The sequence below is a fragment of the Passer domesticus genome, chromosome 4 (genome assembly GCF_036417665.1).
Source record: "Passer domesticus isolate bPasDom1 chromosome 4, bPasDom1.hap1, whole genome shotgun sequence".
Taxonomy (NCBI): domain Eukaryota; kingdom Metazoa; phylum Chordata; class Aves; order Passeriformes; family Passeridae; genus Passer; species Passer domesticus.
In genome coordinates this window covers 27,238,976-27,255,772 of record NC_087477.1, presented here as the reverse complement: position 1 = coordinate 27,255,772, position 16,797 = coordinate 27,238,976, and the positions used below count along the sequence as shown (strand labels likewise).

The following is a 16,797-nucleotide window of genomic DNA, read 5'->3' as shown; positions in this document are numbered from 1 at the left end:
TTACTCAGCACATGGATTTGGTAGATGAAGTCCAGTATGATGACAGAGTTCCTATGACAGCAGAAGACAAGGCATTACTGAGCTAATTTCTACTGCACTCACCTCAGGGGAGTGGTGAACTCCTGTTTGAGCTGATGGTGGGACAGACTCCAGCTCTCTTCCAGTGAACATATTCCAAATGGCAAGAGACAATGTTTCCAAGCCTTTATTGCAAGGAGCTTCTTGCACCAAGGTTTCATTCTGAAATCTTTCATGTTAACTCAGTGACTTCTTGTGTGTGTTGGGACTTTATATCCTGTGGTGTCCTATGCTATCTTAACCTTTTCCCCCTTTTGACCAACCTGACTATGGCAATGTTAATGAGGTGATGACACCCCAGAGCTGTCCCTCTTTTCCCTACATTACTTAATTTTCACACAATAAATGGTATATGTTAAAAATAAGGAAGAAATTAACTTTTAATTATTGCCTTAGGATGTTCACCTAAAACAATGTTTTCTTCCAAAAAGATGGGATGCTAATGATTTTAATAAAATGGCAAGATCAGAGGAAGTTAGTGATCAATTGATTTTACAGTGGCCAATAGTAACTGAATATTTCAATGTAGACATGCTACATTTTAATGTAGACATTAAATAGACATGTTCTTTGTCCTAAGGTCATAAAAAAGAGAAGGGAAAGACAACTATGAAAGAGATTTCAAAATTTCAGAGTGACATTTAGGTGAGCAGCTTTTGTGCATGTTGAATATTTTTGTACCTCTGGAAATTGTGCCTTTCATAAAATAATTGTGATTTTTTTTCCCCAGATGTCTTAATAATGATGTGAATCAATTTTATTTGGGGTTTTCTTATTGAAGAATTAGCATATTTAGATCTGATATAATTAATAATATGCTCTGGAGAGGAAAATTTAGGAGGCAAGAGTATGTGCAAATAGGGTCAAGCAGCATGAAAATTCTTTGCAACAACAGCATTCCAGTGGAACCAGCTCAAGAGTCAGGAGCACAGGAGAGATAACCTGATAAAACTTTGCCCCAATAAGCAGAGTTCAAACATAATGGGAATCAGCAAACAGAAGCTTCAAAATATTTACACATATCCAGACAGAGAAGGAAAGTTCACATCCATAATGAATGGTCATTAGGGAAAAAAAATCAAAGCAAAACAAAAGCAGATTTTTAGACAAAGCTGAATTTAAACCAGGGCAGATTACAGCTGCTTTAATGGCTGAACCCAAAATTTGGCTCAACTTTAGTTAAACCATAATCTGACAGATAGCCTCTTTTTATTACAATTCTCTGCTGAATCATTTAGTTTGTGGAAAAAGCGTGGTTCTGCCATCATCACTTAAATCATGATAATAATGAGATCACTCATGATGTAAAAGGGTAATATCAGGCTCAATTATTACTCTCCATAGTTTGCTCAGGATATTTTTTGTCCAGGAAACCCAAATACTACAGAGTTTAGCAGCCTGTAAGATTTACAGTAGTGGTAGCCCAAATAGAGGTGTACACACAAGAAGTATGTATCTATACATACATAGATAACTTCTGGCTGGTAGATGATGTAAAGTTGCCACTGCCACTGAAGGGATGATGAACTTTTTAAGATGAGGGACTCCAAAGTGGGGTACACACAAGGCAGACCACTGGGATGAAGGAAGACATTCTTTATGCGTGCCTCATTAATAAATATTTTTTAAAAATAATTTAATCTATTTCATTTTCAACCAATCATTAAAAAAATGTCTATTTTGTGCATGTTTTATAACATATATAAATTAGTACAGTAACACATGTACATAACTTATAAATAAATAATTGATTGTACATAGAGTGGGGGTGTATTTTTTTGCTGATAGGTATATATGATCTAAAATATTTAGAGACCAGCATCGAAGGATCAGCCCCTGACTGACCAAAGTGGGACTCACATTATTTGAAAATTCTTCTCTAAAAGGCTGACAAATGCCTCTTGGGACTTGTTGCAAAGATCAGTGAAATAAATGGAAGCCTTTTGCAAAAACTTGCAGTGGATTTGGATCAGGCCTGTCAGAATTACAGCAGCAGAGGTAAGAGGAGGTATCTGTCATTCCTGAATCCTCTTCCTACAGCACTGCTGACATTGCACTCCACAAAGTATTGTATAGATGCAGAAGAAAGAAAAAGTACTTATGTGTAATTCTGCATAGCAAAGGAGTAGTTTTATGGTGAATAAAGTACTGATATGGGGCAAGACAAACACTTCTTGGATCACAGTAAAGGTTACAGTTAGCAAAACAAATTTAGCTGCCAGCTCTGTACTTTTTCTAGCATTATACAACATAATCATAACACGCAGAACACTTGACACTGCTGCTATAAAATAACTGAATGCACAGCCCACTAGTTTTGACAAACAATTGCATTCTATCATCCTAAAAAAGGAAGCCATCTTTTTCCTTAGCCCCTGCCTTGTCCACTCAGGGCACAGCGTTGCTGCTAACAAGTGGCACTTTGTGGAGTGAGGCACAGCCCTCTGCTGCCATGGGCTGCATTCATTATTGGTGCTTGTGTGAAGGTGGCCACTGATCAGCACCAGCTTCTCCCTGAGCTCAGGCCCACAGCCTGCACAGGAGGTGTGCTCATCCTTGATGCCAGTCGTGCTGTCCCTCAGGCAGCTCAAAGGCATGTTCTTTTCTTGGATCTGAATGATTAAGAAAGGCACCTGAAATACAGCTGCCACTGCATTCTAGAAATGTGGCGATGTAATGCAACATTTTATGCACCAGAAATGATTCTATCACTAGAAAAAAAGGTAGGTGCATTTATTCAAACATCTAAAATCAATCATCAGCTACCAGGAATAGATCATGTCTGAAAAGCTATTGCTTACCCTCCTCAGTTTCAGTAGTGACTTCACTGGAGGTCTGTCTCTAACATGCCTAAGTGGAATGGGAGGGTCAGAATGAAGGAGTTTACAGCATCAGCATTATTTTTCTTGCTGTGAACCTCCCTCCACTAACTGAAACTTTCCAGTTTTCTCAGCTGGCTTTTGGGCTGCATAGGATCTACTGCAGCCCTCTCCATTGTACAATACAAAAAGATGACTGACACTTCCCAGATATTTTTAATTTAATAAAACTTGGTTATTAATGATACTTAATTATAGAGGATATAATTGAAATTATATTAGCTCTAGAAAAATGCACACATATAAAACCAGGGCAACATTTAACACTGACACACTGCTAGTCCATTTTTGTTAGTGTATCAATAGGACATTGACTGATGTGTCTGCACTGGCCTGCTCTCCAGGCACTGCCACACTTGTGCTGTGGCTGTTGCTGTAATTTCAATCTATACACAAGGGAGGGACTCAAATGATTTCAGAGGGTGCAGAGGGGCTCATTCATTAGTCTGGCCTCATAAAAACTTACTCTAGTGCAAACATCAAACTGGCTATACCTATTTTAATGCAATTAAAAGACTGCATAAATCAATGTCACAACAAGTATTCTCCTTTAGACACCCACTAATGATCTTACCTCGTAGGAGAGAGCTTTGCTTTCCTTTCCTGAGTGTCAGGTCACTACATCTGGCTGGCCTTTCAGAGGCAGTAGAAGTCAGATCCTGGATTGCCAAGTGGCCACAGGTACTCTCTGGCATCACCAAGCCACTGTAGCCTTGGAAGCTGTTCAATAGACTTGCTTCTCTCCACGCTCCCAGCAGAGCAGGTGTGCTGGTGTCGGCTTGGGAGCTTAATTTTTCCCAAGTTAGCTAACATGGGTCTATGTTTTTGGTTTGTGCTGGAAACAATGCTGATAACACAGGGATGTTTTTGTTATTGCTGACAGGGCTTACACAGAGCCAAGGCCTTTTCTGCCTCTCACCACGCCCCAGCAGCAAGGGGCTGGGGTGCACAAGGAGCTGGGAGGGATCACAGCTGGGACAAGCCATTCCAACTGACCCAAGAGACATCCCATAACATATGGAGTCATGCTCAGCATGTAAAATTAGGGAAGAAAGAATCAGAGGGGGATGTTCAGAGTGATGGTCTTCCCAAGTCCCCATTGCATGTGATGGAGCCTGGGTTTCCCGGGCATGGCCAAACACCTGCCTGTCCTTGGAAAGTGGTCAATGTATTCCATGTTTGGCTTTGCTTGCACCTGTGGCTTTTGCTTTACCTATTAAACTGCTTTTATCTCAAGCCATAAATTTTCTCACTTTTACCCTTTCCATTCTCTCCCCCATCACAGCAGGGAGTGGGGCTGAGTTTCTGGCTGGGGTTACACAACAGCAAGCACTGCTGACAATTTCTGTATCTCACCACTGTACTGCCCTAAAGATCACTGCTATTGTTAGTGCAGCAAAGAGGCCCTGGCACTGCCTCCAAGCCCTTTACAATGACAATATATGTCCCATTATGCACTTTCTATAAAAGGAGAGTCACAAAATGTTTAGGTGGCTTATTCAGGATACAAAGCAACATCAAAGTGGTAATTCTTATGTAATTCTTGGGGAAAGGAGCATATTTGACTGAATGATGAGGCTTCCCAACCATAAACTACAATACTTGGATTCAGCACTTTCAAATCTTTGAGCTGCTTGGTCTCTGACTGATGACTAATGAAATAAACTTCTTTTATCCTCTAAAACCCAAAGAGAAATGGGGTATATTTCAAGCCTATTTTAGGAGCGAGCCCATTGTGGAACAGATAAAAAGGTGGTGGTTCCCAGGAAACATTTCATTATAAGCCTAACCAGGTAATTTTCTGGAGACATATATATGATATTAAAAATAGAAACTCCAAGGAAACAGAGACTGGCAGAATCACACCATGCAAAAAAGGGCTAGGTTAAACTCATACATCCCCATCAGCCCCATGGGCTGCACATGAAGCAGGGCAAGGCTGCTGAGATTTGGAAGAAGCTCTGTCACACACACAGGTGGATCCCAAAGCACAGATCACTCCAGCTTCATCCCTTCCCTCTTCATCAGCAGCACCCCAGTCTGCTCTTCACAGAGGTGAACTAGGGAAGGGCACAAAGTCCACTGGACACCTTCATAAGGTTTATGTTTATCTGAACATGGTTTCTATCATTGTTTTATAGTCTGGAGCATGTCAACAGGAGATAAAGAGAAAGATGACTGAGGAATTAAATTATCTGTAGTGCTGAGCAAGCCTTTTTCAGCTCACTGTGGTTTAAATTTGTCACCTGACATGATAAGGTAGAAGAGATTATGTCACACTTCAGCTCAAGATGCAGCTGCCTGGGAAGGCCTAACACTCCTCATTAAAGGGGACAGTGCTTGACCCAGCACTGAGGTTAATGCTGAAGTATTCCCCTGGAGCCAGGAATGTGGGCCCTCATTACCATCACTCTCTGAATGTTGCTCTAAATATGGGCACCCTAATTGATAAACAGAATCAGTCTGTTTCACACCTCAGAGATAAGCAGCTAGAATTTGAGATGGCTACCCTTTGGTAGGCAAAGAGAATTTTTTTTTTCTTGTGTGCATTAGGTGTCGGCAGAACTTTAATAAATCTTCATGTGATGCCAATAGTTCACAGATAGAGCTGCAGTGCTTGAAGGAAATAGGTTATCATTTCCCACTGTGAGCAGCCAATTCTGAGGAGTGTTTGATGCAAGTCTAAAGAAACTGCACACTTTGAATTCGAAAGGACCATTAACCAGGAAAAATTAACAAAATACTTAGAAATGACTGAGCTCGGCTGGCCAGTTTTCCAGCTGTTAATTCTCCATAAAGAGAAGGTTCTTTAAAAAAATCAAACATTCTCACCAATCTCACCATTCTCACCAATCTGGTTAATTAAAGAGAATGGTAAATGTTACCACATGTGGGGAAGGAATCCAAAACCAGTTTGGGTAAAAGAAAAAAACTGCAATTGTAACACAGTCTTTAATTTAAAGAAAAAAAAATTTAAGCATATAGTATAATATTTCATGAACCTGTGAGAGTAGCATAAATATATAATTGCACTAAACATGTACAAGTATTGCACTAAACATAGTAAATAAAAATGAACTGTTAATGAAATAATTTTTTCCCTAAAAAATTTTGTCAGAATACTCAGCATATACACATATATATACATTTAGGGAGAGAGTGTAAGCACACTAGCCAAGTGTTGCAACTTGTAAGCCATATTAAGTTATTTATATGAGACTCACACTGATTAGTGCAGATTATCTAGGTACATCTGACTGTCCTGGTCCAGCAAGGATGTTGTCTGACTGTCCAAGCCAAGAGCAAATGAAACCTTAGGCACTGCCAAGACAAGATTTTCAGCACTGGATTCTCTTGGTAGCTGGCTGTCTCTAGAGGTGAAATTTGGAAATGAAATGTTAAAAAAAAATGAAGCTTTGGTACAGGCAAACCATGGAGACTGTTGAAAATCAAGTGACTGCCAGCCTGTTGATCCTATTGATTAATTATAAGCTCATGTATAAATTGAGTGCCCCTTTCCCTTAATGTCTTCAGAAGGACAATGGGAATACAGTAAAAAAAGCAACTGAAATTGGTTTATTTACAGGCATTGCCCTTAAACCTGACAGAGTAAAAAGATAGGGTCTGGAGGTCCTGTCACAAATCTGATATCTTCACATTATTAGATCAGCTGGCTGTGCTCTGTAGTAGCCCACCATGGCTAGTGTTCATAAATAAGAAGTTGTGTTTGTAGAAGTTAATTTCTATTAAGATTATTTAAGTGATCTTATGATAACTTTCATAACTTGACACAGGACATGACCTACTGCTGAACTGTAAAAAAATAAGTCCTCCTTCTGACTGTACCCTCACACTGCCATGGCATCCTGCTGCTAATACTTACAGTGCTAAATCTAAGTTTAGGCTTGAAGAATTAGATCATACTTCCTTTTCCCTTTCATCACACTAGAAGGTGTGTCCTCATTACCTGACCACATGGTTAAATATCTCCTGGCTGTTCTCTTTCATCAGCAGGAAATTATGATATCCTGGTATAATACACAATTATTTAAAAATTGTATTATCATAGCACCTAATGGTCTCTTGCACTTGGCACTGGACAAGCACGTTGCAGAGGCAAAGAAAATTGCCCAAATAATTTCCAGTTCAGCCATGAATAAAGATATAATAGAGGGATACATCATGGAAAGCACAAACAAATGAGACTTGTTGATGTAAAACAGAAGATTGAAAAATGTTGCTTTGATGTGCTCTTCTTCCACATTTCACTCTTCCAATAAATGTTAAAAATAGCTAAAATCCCTTAATTTCTTCCCTAATAATACTTTCCCAGGTGACCATATGCCACAGGGATGCTGCATGATCACAAATGGGAAAAATACCAAAGATCGTAAGGGGAATGAGTCATGAAGCAGCAAGACATGTTCTAAAAATATTTACAAACCCTTAGTTAGAAGAAAAAAAAAAAAGGCTGCTGCAAAGAGCACTTCTTGGACAACAGGATTCTTTGTACGGACAAACAGCACATGTAACATAACAAATGGCAAGCTTTTCATGCAAGACCAGTTTTCAGAGAGCTTATGAATGTCTCTCTCCTGAATTTCTTCTTCAATTTCTGTTTAAACTACCCTGAGTCTTACATATGGAGAAGGAATAAGCTTAATCGGGGCAACTGTAAGCCTTTCATCAATTCAATTATCCAGTAAAGGGCTCACTCGTTGAACTCAGCCATAAAATGTTAGAGTCGCAGCACTGCTCCTGTCTATCAGCTTGTGTCCCTGAATTCTTTGTACCCTTAGGGATGCTTTATCTTTTGAGAAATGTGACAGTCTGCCTTTGGAGACTGGCCTCGGCACAGCTCCATAACCAATATATTGACAGATATAAGGCAGCGTGGAAAGCAAAGCAGTTCATGACTTGTGTCTGTCAAGCTGCTTTCCTCTCTTTCCACAGGACCTTTAAAAGTTATTACAGGCCCTTTCAAGCCATTACCTTACATTAATGACATCAGATTTATTTTTATAGGGATCTATGGATCGACAGCAGCATCACATGGTATCTCACTTCCCAGTACTTTTACTTTTTGGAAAATACAATTAAAATATTATCATAACTCTAAGCATACACAGGGCTTATCTTCAAAAGGTACCTTTGCTGTTGGAATAACAAGTTTAAAAAGGGGAGAAGAATTCACGGGTACTGCCAGTATTTCTGACATTTTCTACTGAAATGTGACTTGATTGTTTCTATATGTAAACTTGAATTTGCAGTTTCTGTTCCCCCCATTTTGAAGAGGGAGGAAGGGAGACTGCTGTTTCAAAGTAAGTGAAAACCAATCACATCACCCCCAAGAATATAGTAATCTATAAAAATTAAATTCAAAAGAACACAGGACTAGCAGTGGGATATTAAAAGCATCCTCATGAGGTCAATCATAATTTCTGACTTTGCAGGACACAGAGATATGCAGCTGTATTGACATGAGTGCATCATGTTGGCAATAACACTGTACTAATTGTTCAATGCTGTGATTTCCTCCTTGTTTTACCTTACCTGTCACTGTTTCTGTGCCCCAGCACCCTGGTTAGGAGAACATGATGGTTCAGAGGCTCCTGAAAACCACTTTCATTTAAAATCAGGATTTCTGCAAAGATAATAGAAAACCACGTAATTAATTCTTATGTTGTTCTTTTCCTCCTTATTGCAATCCCTCCAAGATCGAACTGCCAAAATACCAAAGAACATAATATCCAAAGTTGATTTTCTGAAATTTTAGTTTGGAGGAAGCAACTGTCTTGAGGAGATACTGTATCTATATATATGACAATGTATTTTAATTTCCTGTCTTTAATCAAAGTCACCAGCCCAATGCTAACACAATGTACTTATTGGACCTTGAGATTTCTTGCCATTTTATGGCCTTTTAATCTTATGCTCTTGTATATGATATTTAAGAATGGTGCATCTTCAGAATGACATGATAAAAGCTTTCAGTCAGGAGCTGGGAGCACATTTAAGAAATGCACATTTTAAATCAGCCTTTAAAATCATTGGCAAATATTTCCTAGACAAAGTAGTAAATTCTCTGGTCTAATGTAGAACGAAATAGGTTTTTGGTACTGGGTTCCTGTCCTTTCTCTCAATGAAATAATCATGTGTCCAGGTAATGGTGGGCTATATTGCTGTCAATATCACTTCCAAGTTATTAGGTCCAATCAATGCTGGATAAAAGGAAAAAGGGTGGTCAACAGGCAATCTGGCTTTCAGTTTAACACTCCCTTGAGGATTTTCATTATCCTTTCCTTTTCTGTTCTCAAGGTTAGCTTGAGCTAGACTATTTGTAGCTTCAGCTTCCTGGAGATAATGCACATCCACAATAGCCTTGCTCCTCCAACGTCAGAGTGCCCTTCCACCTGAGTAAGCAGAGTCCTGTCTTTTTTCTATTATTTGTGACCTTTTCCTGGGTTAAAAGGTGACTCCTGAAGCAGACAGGTTTCACTTCTTATGGTGATTGCAGTGCAAAAAGCACGCTTCTACCTTGTTAGAAGTGACATCACTGTACATTAAAGACATCATATCTCCTTTCATATTAAAATGCCTGTCAGTTCTGCTGCTCGCAGGCTGTAAATCTGCCACTGTATCCTGTGCTTGGGAGCTTTCATTATGAAAATATGGAAGATAAGCACTCAGCTTTACTGTCAAAAGGAAGAAGTAGTCTGGTGGTAATGAGGTTACTTTAAAAATAAATACACAATTCCTTAAACAGAGATTACTTGATGTGGGGCAATTTTTGAAAGCAATCTTTTTTATTTGAATTCCTAAAAAAATTCAAGCTTAAAATATAGCATGAGTAAAGCATGCATATATAGTCCTGTAGAATTTATTAATGCATAGATAATGCACAGCACTTGTTCATGCAGTAAATCATTAGATTTTCCTTTGACTTTGGCCCTCCAGCCTTGACAGAAATGACATACTAGAATTTAACCTGTTTTCCATCTTTATATAATATAGATACAAAAAGACTTGTATGTTCTGCAAGACAGTGACAACACTCAGCTGTTGTGCACTTGACTGTAGAAAATACAGCCAGTAGAAAAATACCTCCTAAACAGCAAAGGAAAATATAAATAATTATTGATAATTTTCTCCCATGGCATCATTAGGATCTTAATAACACCTTCCTACTACATAAAGTTTTCATCCATTGATCTGAAAGCACTTAAGATATATCATTCTTGTTCTTTTACAGAGGAGAAGGTGAGACACAGAGAGGTGAGATGAGCTGTCTCAACATTTGAGAGCAGCTCAGCAGTAGAAGTGAGAACAGATTCTCCATCTCTAGACTAACCTGTCCGACACTTGACTTGCTCATTTCCAAATTTCAAACTGGAAATCTGCACTGTTTGTTGGTGTAACCCTGAGGTGATTACACAGCATATTCATTTATTATTCATTGCTCAAGAAAGGGATAAATTATCACAGATACTTCTTTATTATTTAAAAAAAATTAAAATCTCCTTATCCATTTTGTGCAAAAATACTAATTCATTGTTATTCCTCATTTCCACCAGAATTGCTGAGGAAACTTCAGCATGTGAGCATAGCATGTGTATTTTCACATTTCATCTTCCAAATTATATCCTCCATTGTTGATACTCCGTTTGAGGAGCCAAAATAAGCAGTTTAACAGTTATTTACGGTGATGAAGCCTTTCATCTCCCAGGCATTGATTTTAATGTCCAAACCCTACATCCAGAGACAGGAATATATATTTAGGCTGTCCTGTGTGCATTATATGAAATCAATTGGTAATGTTAGTCCCAAGTGGAGAAGCAGGTGAAAGCCATGGGGGGAAAAAACCCAGATAAATGCAGAAATACATATATAAATACATAATAAAATACATAAATAAAAACAGAAAAAAATAAAGGAAATAATTTGGATGAGGAAGGTGAATGCATAGGAAAAATGCAGTAGTTGAGGAGGTGACACAGTTGGGACATGGGCTGATGAGGCAAGGCCTGAGTATTGCACACGTCATGGAGGAAACCAAGAACGTGTCACTCAAAGGAGCTGGAAGTGCAATGAAACAAGAACCAAAGAAAAGCATGTGAACGCAGTGTGCTTCTTCACCTTCCACTTTCTCCTGGAAGCAGAGAGGATTTTGTTCCTCTTTGTAGCATGAAATCCTCTGCTATGGAGCAGAGCAGAGAGAGTAATGAGAGCTGTAGTTCTTTAACGATCCAAGTCATAAGGATTTATATCCCGTTTTACAGCAACGTTGCCAACACCTTCCTGGCCACAAAAGCCTGCAAGGACTGATCAGGCTTCTGTATCATCTCTCTTCTGCTCACAAGGGGCTTTTGAACCTTTGCAGTTCCACTGTCACAAGCCCTGTCTATGCTGAGTGCTTTTGTAGCATTCTCCACTGTTTCCATGCAGGCCCAGCAGCAGCAGCAAGAGTGGGATTTCTAATGCCAGCTGGTCTGGATGGCTACAGGCACTTTGTGCTACTGCCCTCTCCATTTTCCAGGTAAGATCAATGAGTGAGAAAAGATGGGTGTTGTTTTTTGCCCTAAAGCTCCTCCAATTCCTGGGAGTGGTGGAGCTGCACTGATGGCACAGATGGCAGTTTTGCCTGAAAGGTGTGAACCAGACTGTGGAACAGTGAGTCAGTTGCCCTGCATCATTCCCCTCTCCTAGAAGACAGCATTCCTCCAAACCTGTTATTGCAGATCTGGAAGAGTTAGTACCTAACCTTCAATATTGTTTTATGTAATTTTTACAGGAATATATTTTTTCTTGCAAAAGCAGACAAGACTAAAGTATAGAGGAATATTTTCTGGCATGTGTGAACACCAGGGAATCAGATCTGAACAGTGTGTTTGAGGTTATACTACCTCAGAAACTGCAGGCCCCAGGGACTGGGTCACAGGCAGTCACACCAGATTGACAGATCTCTATTTATAAACAGAATCTTTATTTTCACTAGTGTACCCATTGAATTTATATTAAAAAGACAAGAGAGTTGTAAAATGTATTGTGTGAAAAATTAACTTTTGACTTAATATGGAACTTTATGCTATTTTTGTATGCCTAGCAAAACAGTTTATTTTATATAGATATAGCCTTCTAGTCTTCCCTTTTGATTCTACCCTTTTTTTTTTTTTGGTTATATTACAAAATAATTGCAATCTCCTTCATTCCCTTCACAAAATAATGACTTTTTAGTCAATAGCCAGAAATTTGGGCCTATTGGAAAATACCAGCTCACAAATGCTCTAGGAGCGGCCTAACATTGACATTAAATTGCATTTTATTTCTAAAGAAATTCAGCTCTCCTGTTAGTAAATGGTGATGGTAACATAATCCCCATTCTTCTACATGTTTAAGGTGGCTGAACACACTTCAACCTTCCTTTTTCACCGAAATTCAGGACAAGGTATGTATTGTTATTACCACATTACAAATCTGACTCATGTTTGCTTCATATCCCCAAGTCTGCATCAGAAGCATTTCTAGGGAGCTGGGAACCAATTTGCAGATGTTTTGCACCAGCAGGTCAATTTAAAGTGACCACTTTAACCACTTTCTGTGCTTAAACTTGATAGTAGAGTTTTCCAACTGAAGTACTGAATCAGCTTCATCAAACTGGATGTGGGGATGTTTACATGGAAATATCATCTGGAATTGATACTCCTGAAGCAAAAGATATGGAATGTGTTTTTACCCTGATGTGAATATTCTATGGAGTCTAAGCACAAAAAGCTTTGCTCCAACTCCATCATATTTTAGAAAAAAATCTGGCTAAGTGGTGCAAAAAAGAAATCAAGTGGGTCTTCCAGCCTTTGGTTAATAGAAAGCACAAACCTGACATGATCTGTCGCACTATATTTTAACTGGACAGAAAATAGGAGAGACAAAGTTGTGGCAAAAGGTCATTGTGTCACTTATGCCATACAGGAGGAGATGAACATCCCAAGGAGGTGAGCACAGTGTGAGAAGTTGAAGATGACAGAATTTTGTTAGGCTCTTCTATCTAAAATCCATAGCTCAAACCCAATACTTTTTTGAGTAAGGTTCCATTAAAAAATACGTTAACTTTTTAGTTGAGAACATGGAAAGAAATCAGTAGTTCTGATGATCCTAGCACAGATGGGAAATAATGCTGGATAACTAAGCCTCTGTTTAAGGAGAAAAACATTGAAGTTTTACTGTATAGACAATCATTCACATACTGAGAGGCTTGAACTCTCCCATCCAAATGCATGCAAAGTGGAATATCAGACTTCCTAATGCTCATGAAAAAGCCAGACCTTGGGAAGCCAAGCACTCCCAGGAACTTGGAGGGGGTTAAGTGAACTCTGAAAGCTTCTGAGGCTCTTCCTTTCCTTTTTAGGGAACTGAAAGTATAGGAGACAGAGAGAAAGCCTCAGGTCGAGTTCTTACATTATTCTCCCCAGCTCCCTGGAAGAGCTGCTGACAGTTCCTTGTCCACCAGGAAGTTTGCAGAGGAGGAAAAGGAGGAAGGTCCCAATACCTCCTTTCTTTCCCTTGCTTCTTCATGCACCTTTCAATTCCTTAATGTCCTCTTCCTCACACCCAAAACATCAGAAGAAGACAGTTCTAAGAAGCATAAATCACAGTGAAAGAACATAGCTCCAGAAGGAAGGTTTTGACACCTCAGGTGTATTTTCAGTAACTTACAGAGGCATCCTAAGTAACAGAGGAGTAATTAGCAAAATTTCTGCTGCCTTCAGTGAGAGCAGAATTTTGTCTTCCACCTCTGAAACCCCAGAAATCCACTATCATATTTACTTCAGGGCCCTCAGGAAACCCTGTAATAGCAGTGTTAATCTTGAATTGCAGAGCTTCTCCACCTCAACCCTATTTCATGGAGGCTGATACCTCCTTCAACCTCCCCATTCTCAGAGGCTCTGAACAAGAAATGTTCCCCCGGATTTGGAACTTGATCTCGGCCTCTTACTTCATTGCATAATTTCAAAAAATGCTTTTTTCCTTTTTTCCTTAACCTAAGAAGGCACCAAAGTTAATTGTTAAAATCATGTGATATGCTGTGATTTGGGCCAGAATGGATTTGTCCTCTCTGACACAAGTTTCAGATGAGAACTGTTTGAAGACTGAGGCTTTTATTCTTCTACTGGGTGTAGCTGGGGATTGTTCAGGCTGAATTCAAAATGTGCCACAGACATTCTTTTGTCATCTGGATTGTTGTTGATCTGCACTTAACTTATATAAACGATGTGCAATTCACAGGAAAAGAAGAAACTGGACACTCCTCCTGACCCATTCTGTGTTCTGTAGCCATCTCACTCTGAAAATGCTTTTATTTCAAGTAGCTGGGAGAGAAAAACCTTCCTAACTTTGAAGTGGGTTTTACTGCATTGATAGGGGAGAGAGAGAGAGAGTGAGAGTGAAATCCCATTTCATTTTTAAAGTTAACTGTAAAGTTTTAATTAGGTCCTCTGAACAAGGATTCTGTGATGCTTTATGTTTAAGAGTTAGCAATAGTACACGATCCACAGACTTCCATCTTAAAGTTCAGTTGACAAAGGCCAACACAACTCTTTACTTTGTAACTCTGTAACCATTTATGTTTGAGGTGAAGATGTTAATATGGAAATTTTGTGAGCTGGGAACGACTACGAACTCTATCATTGTAATTTATGACCTTTCATCTGAGGCCAAATGTAAAGGCAATTGCAATTGTTCTATATCTCAAGGCCAGCACATAGCAGATGTGTGAAATTTGGAGTGCTAGACATAAACTTTTATTACCAAATTATAAATAATTTCTATCACTTACAATGTTCACCTTTCAAGTTCATCTTGATTAAAACACAAGGGCAGCATCTCGCTGATTTCCCTGAGTTATACAGCTGAAAAAGCTCTACCATGGTACACTAGGAAAAGATAAAGCAATGCAGAATTTAAAACAATCTACTGAGAGCCAGCTATGCAACATTTCAGGTCAAAATACTTTTTCATCTAGAGGACAAACAAAAGATAATCATTAGCCAAAGACATCTGAATTCTATTTTCACTCTTGGAGATTTTGAATCCTTAAGGAGTCAATTTAAGGCTGATTTACCTTTAGGAACAGCACAAGAGACTGCTTTGAGACCTCTGGCAAACCAAGGAAAATGAGCCAAGATTTGGGTTCATGACTTGGTCTCAGAGTATGGAAGAAGGGAGCTAAGGATACAGAACTCGCCAATCTCAATGCCCACGGTTCAGCTCTGATGTGTTTGAGGTTCACAGGCTGTGAAGCAGGAAAGCACAAGGATTTTGTTGACTGACAGCAGACAATCAAAGTATCCACACACACAAAAACTGTAATTAAGTATAAGCCTCAGCTAGCTAGAAAGCAGCCTATTGAGCAGAAGGCAAAACAGCTCATCAGTTTCTGATGGCTCGGGAAAAAAAAAATACAAGCTCTGAAGGCAAGCTTGTAAGAAATAAAACAAAGAGGAAGGCTCACAAAAAACAAAGTGTCCCTGGTTGGATTTGCAAAATTGCCATGCAAATTTACCAGCCCAGACATGAAAGTTTTATTTGCTCAATCTTTATACTGGAGATTGATAACAATGAAAACAGGAATATTCCCTTATCAAAGCATTATTCACTGAAGCCAGGAAGCCAAACAAAACTTTGCAAGTCTGCTCCCTGGAGTAACTATTTTATGTTCCTTTTCTGCTTCAAATACTAGATATAATCAAGCACAGTTGGATGCTCCTGATTAACATGATGGTTGCCTGGAAACACAGGCACAGTGTGGCCAAACTTCCCTGTCCCTGCCTGTGCTTGAACTCTGGGCCAGGCAGGTGAATAAGGTCAGGTTTGCAGCTCTTGCCTCTTAAAAGCCTTTTAGTCTAAGCATTGGAGAAAAAATTGTTACTGAACACGTGTTCAAAAAGAGAAGACAAACAACTGTAGAAAGAAGCGAGAATACAAATCTGTGTTCTGAAAAGCCACGGTCCATTTTCTTTGTATCATGAGAATTGAGAGGTTTGACAAGATACTAAATCAATACCGGACAGATAAAAAACCCAACAAAACAAAACAGTCCAGAAGCTTTCACAAATGATTAACTCTTGTCACAGTACTAAATTCTAAAAAGAAAAAAAAAAAAAAAAGAAAGGGAAAAAGAAGTATTTTTCCAGACATGAGGGGATAGCTGGGGGAAAGGAGGAAAAACAAGTGTGATGATAAGAAGAAGCGCAGAAGGTGAGTTCAGTTTCTTCTTGTGCCAAATGACTTAAAAAAAAAAAATCTCAGGTGACTTTTTGAGTCTCAGGTGACTTAAAAAACAAATCTCTTACGTTTCTACGTTCACTGATTGCTCAGTGAAATGACCTTCAGCACTTTCCTGTCTGGTCCTGGGCAGGACACCTGTGAGGTGCTCACTGTGTTTCCTATAGGGACAAGACCATTTGGGAATGAACAGGGTCCCATTGGAGCAGAATACAACAATGAGTACAGTATTGGACATCAGGAAGAATTCCTTCACAGAAAGGGTGATTGCAATGGGCTGCTCAGGGAGGTGCCAGCATCCCTGGAGGTGTTTGAGGAGAGCCTGGATGGGGCCCTGGTGGATGGCCTGTCTGGCTGACAGGGTGCTGCTGCCTGATAGCTTGGACTCCATGGTCTCCGATAGTTTCCCAGCTTAACTGATCCTGTGGCGTTTTTCCCCCACAAGACATCCTGTAAGATTTTTCCCACAAGACATCCTGTAACATTTCCCTCCGATGGGGCGTTATTTTGTGCGGAACCCCACGCAAGCCATACACCCCGCTATCCCCGTGAAGGGGCCGGG

The 16,797-nt window shown here is 39.4% G+C and overlaps 1 protein-coding gene across 2 annotated transcripts in view; it reads right to left on the bottom strand.

Annotated features, from left to right (window-relative positions):
* ZNF827 (zinc finger protein 827) overlaps positions 1-3,651 on the bottom strand; it is a 140,844-nt gene extending 137,193 nt beyond the window's left edge. For both annotated transcript variants that reach the window (XM_064416712.1, XM_064416711.1), the window contains exon 1: positions 3,532-3,651. The gene's annotated coding sequence lies outside the window, so the exon portion shown is untranslated. The remainder of the gene's footprint in view (positions 1-3,531) is intronic.
* Between the last annotated feature and the right edge of the window lie 13,146 nt (positions 3,652-16,797).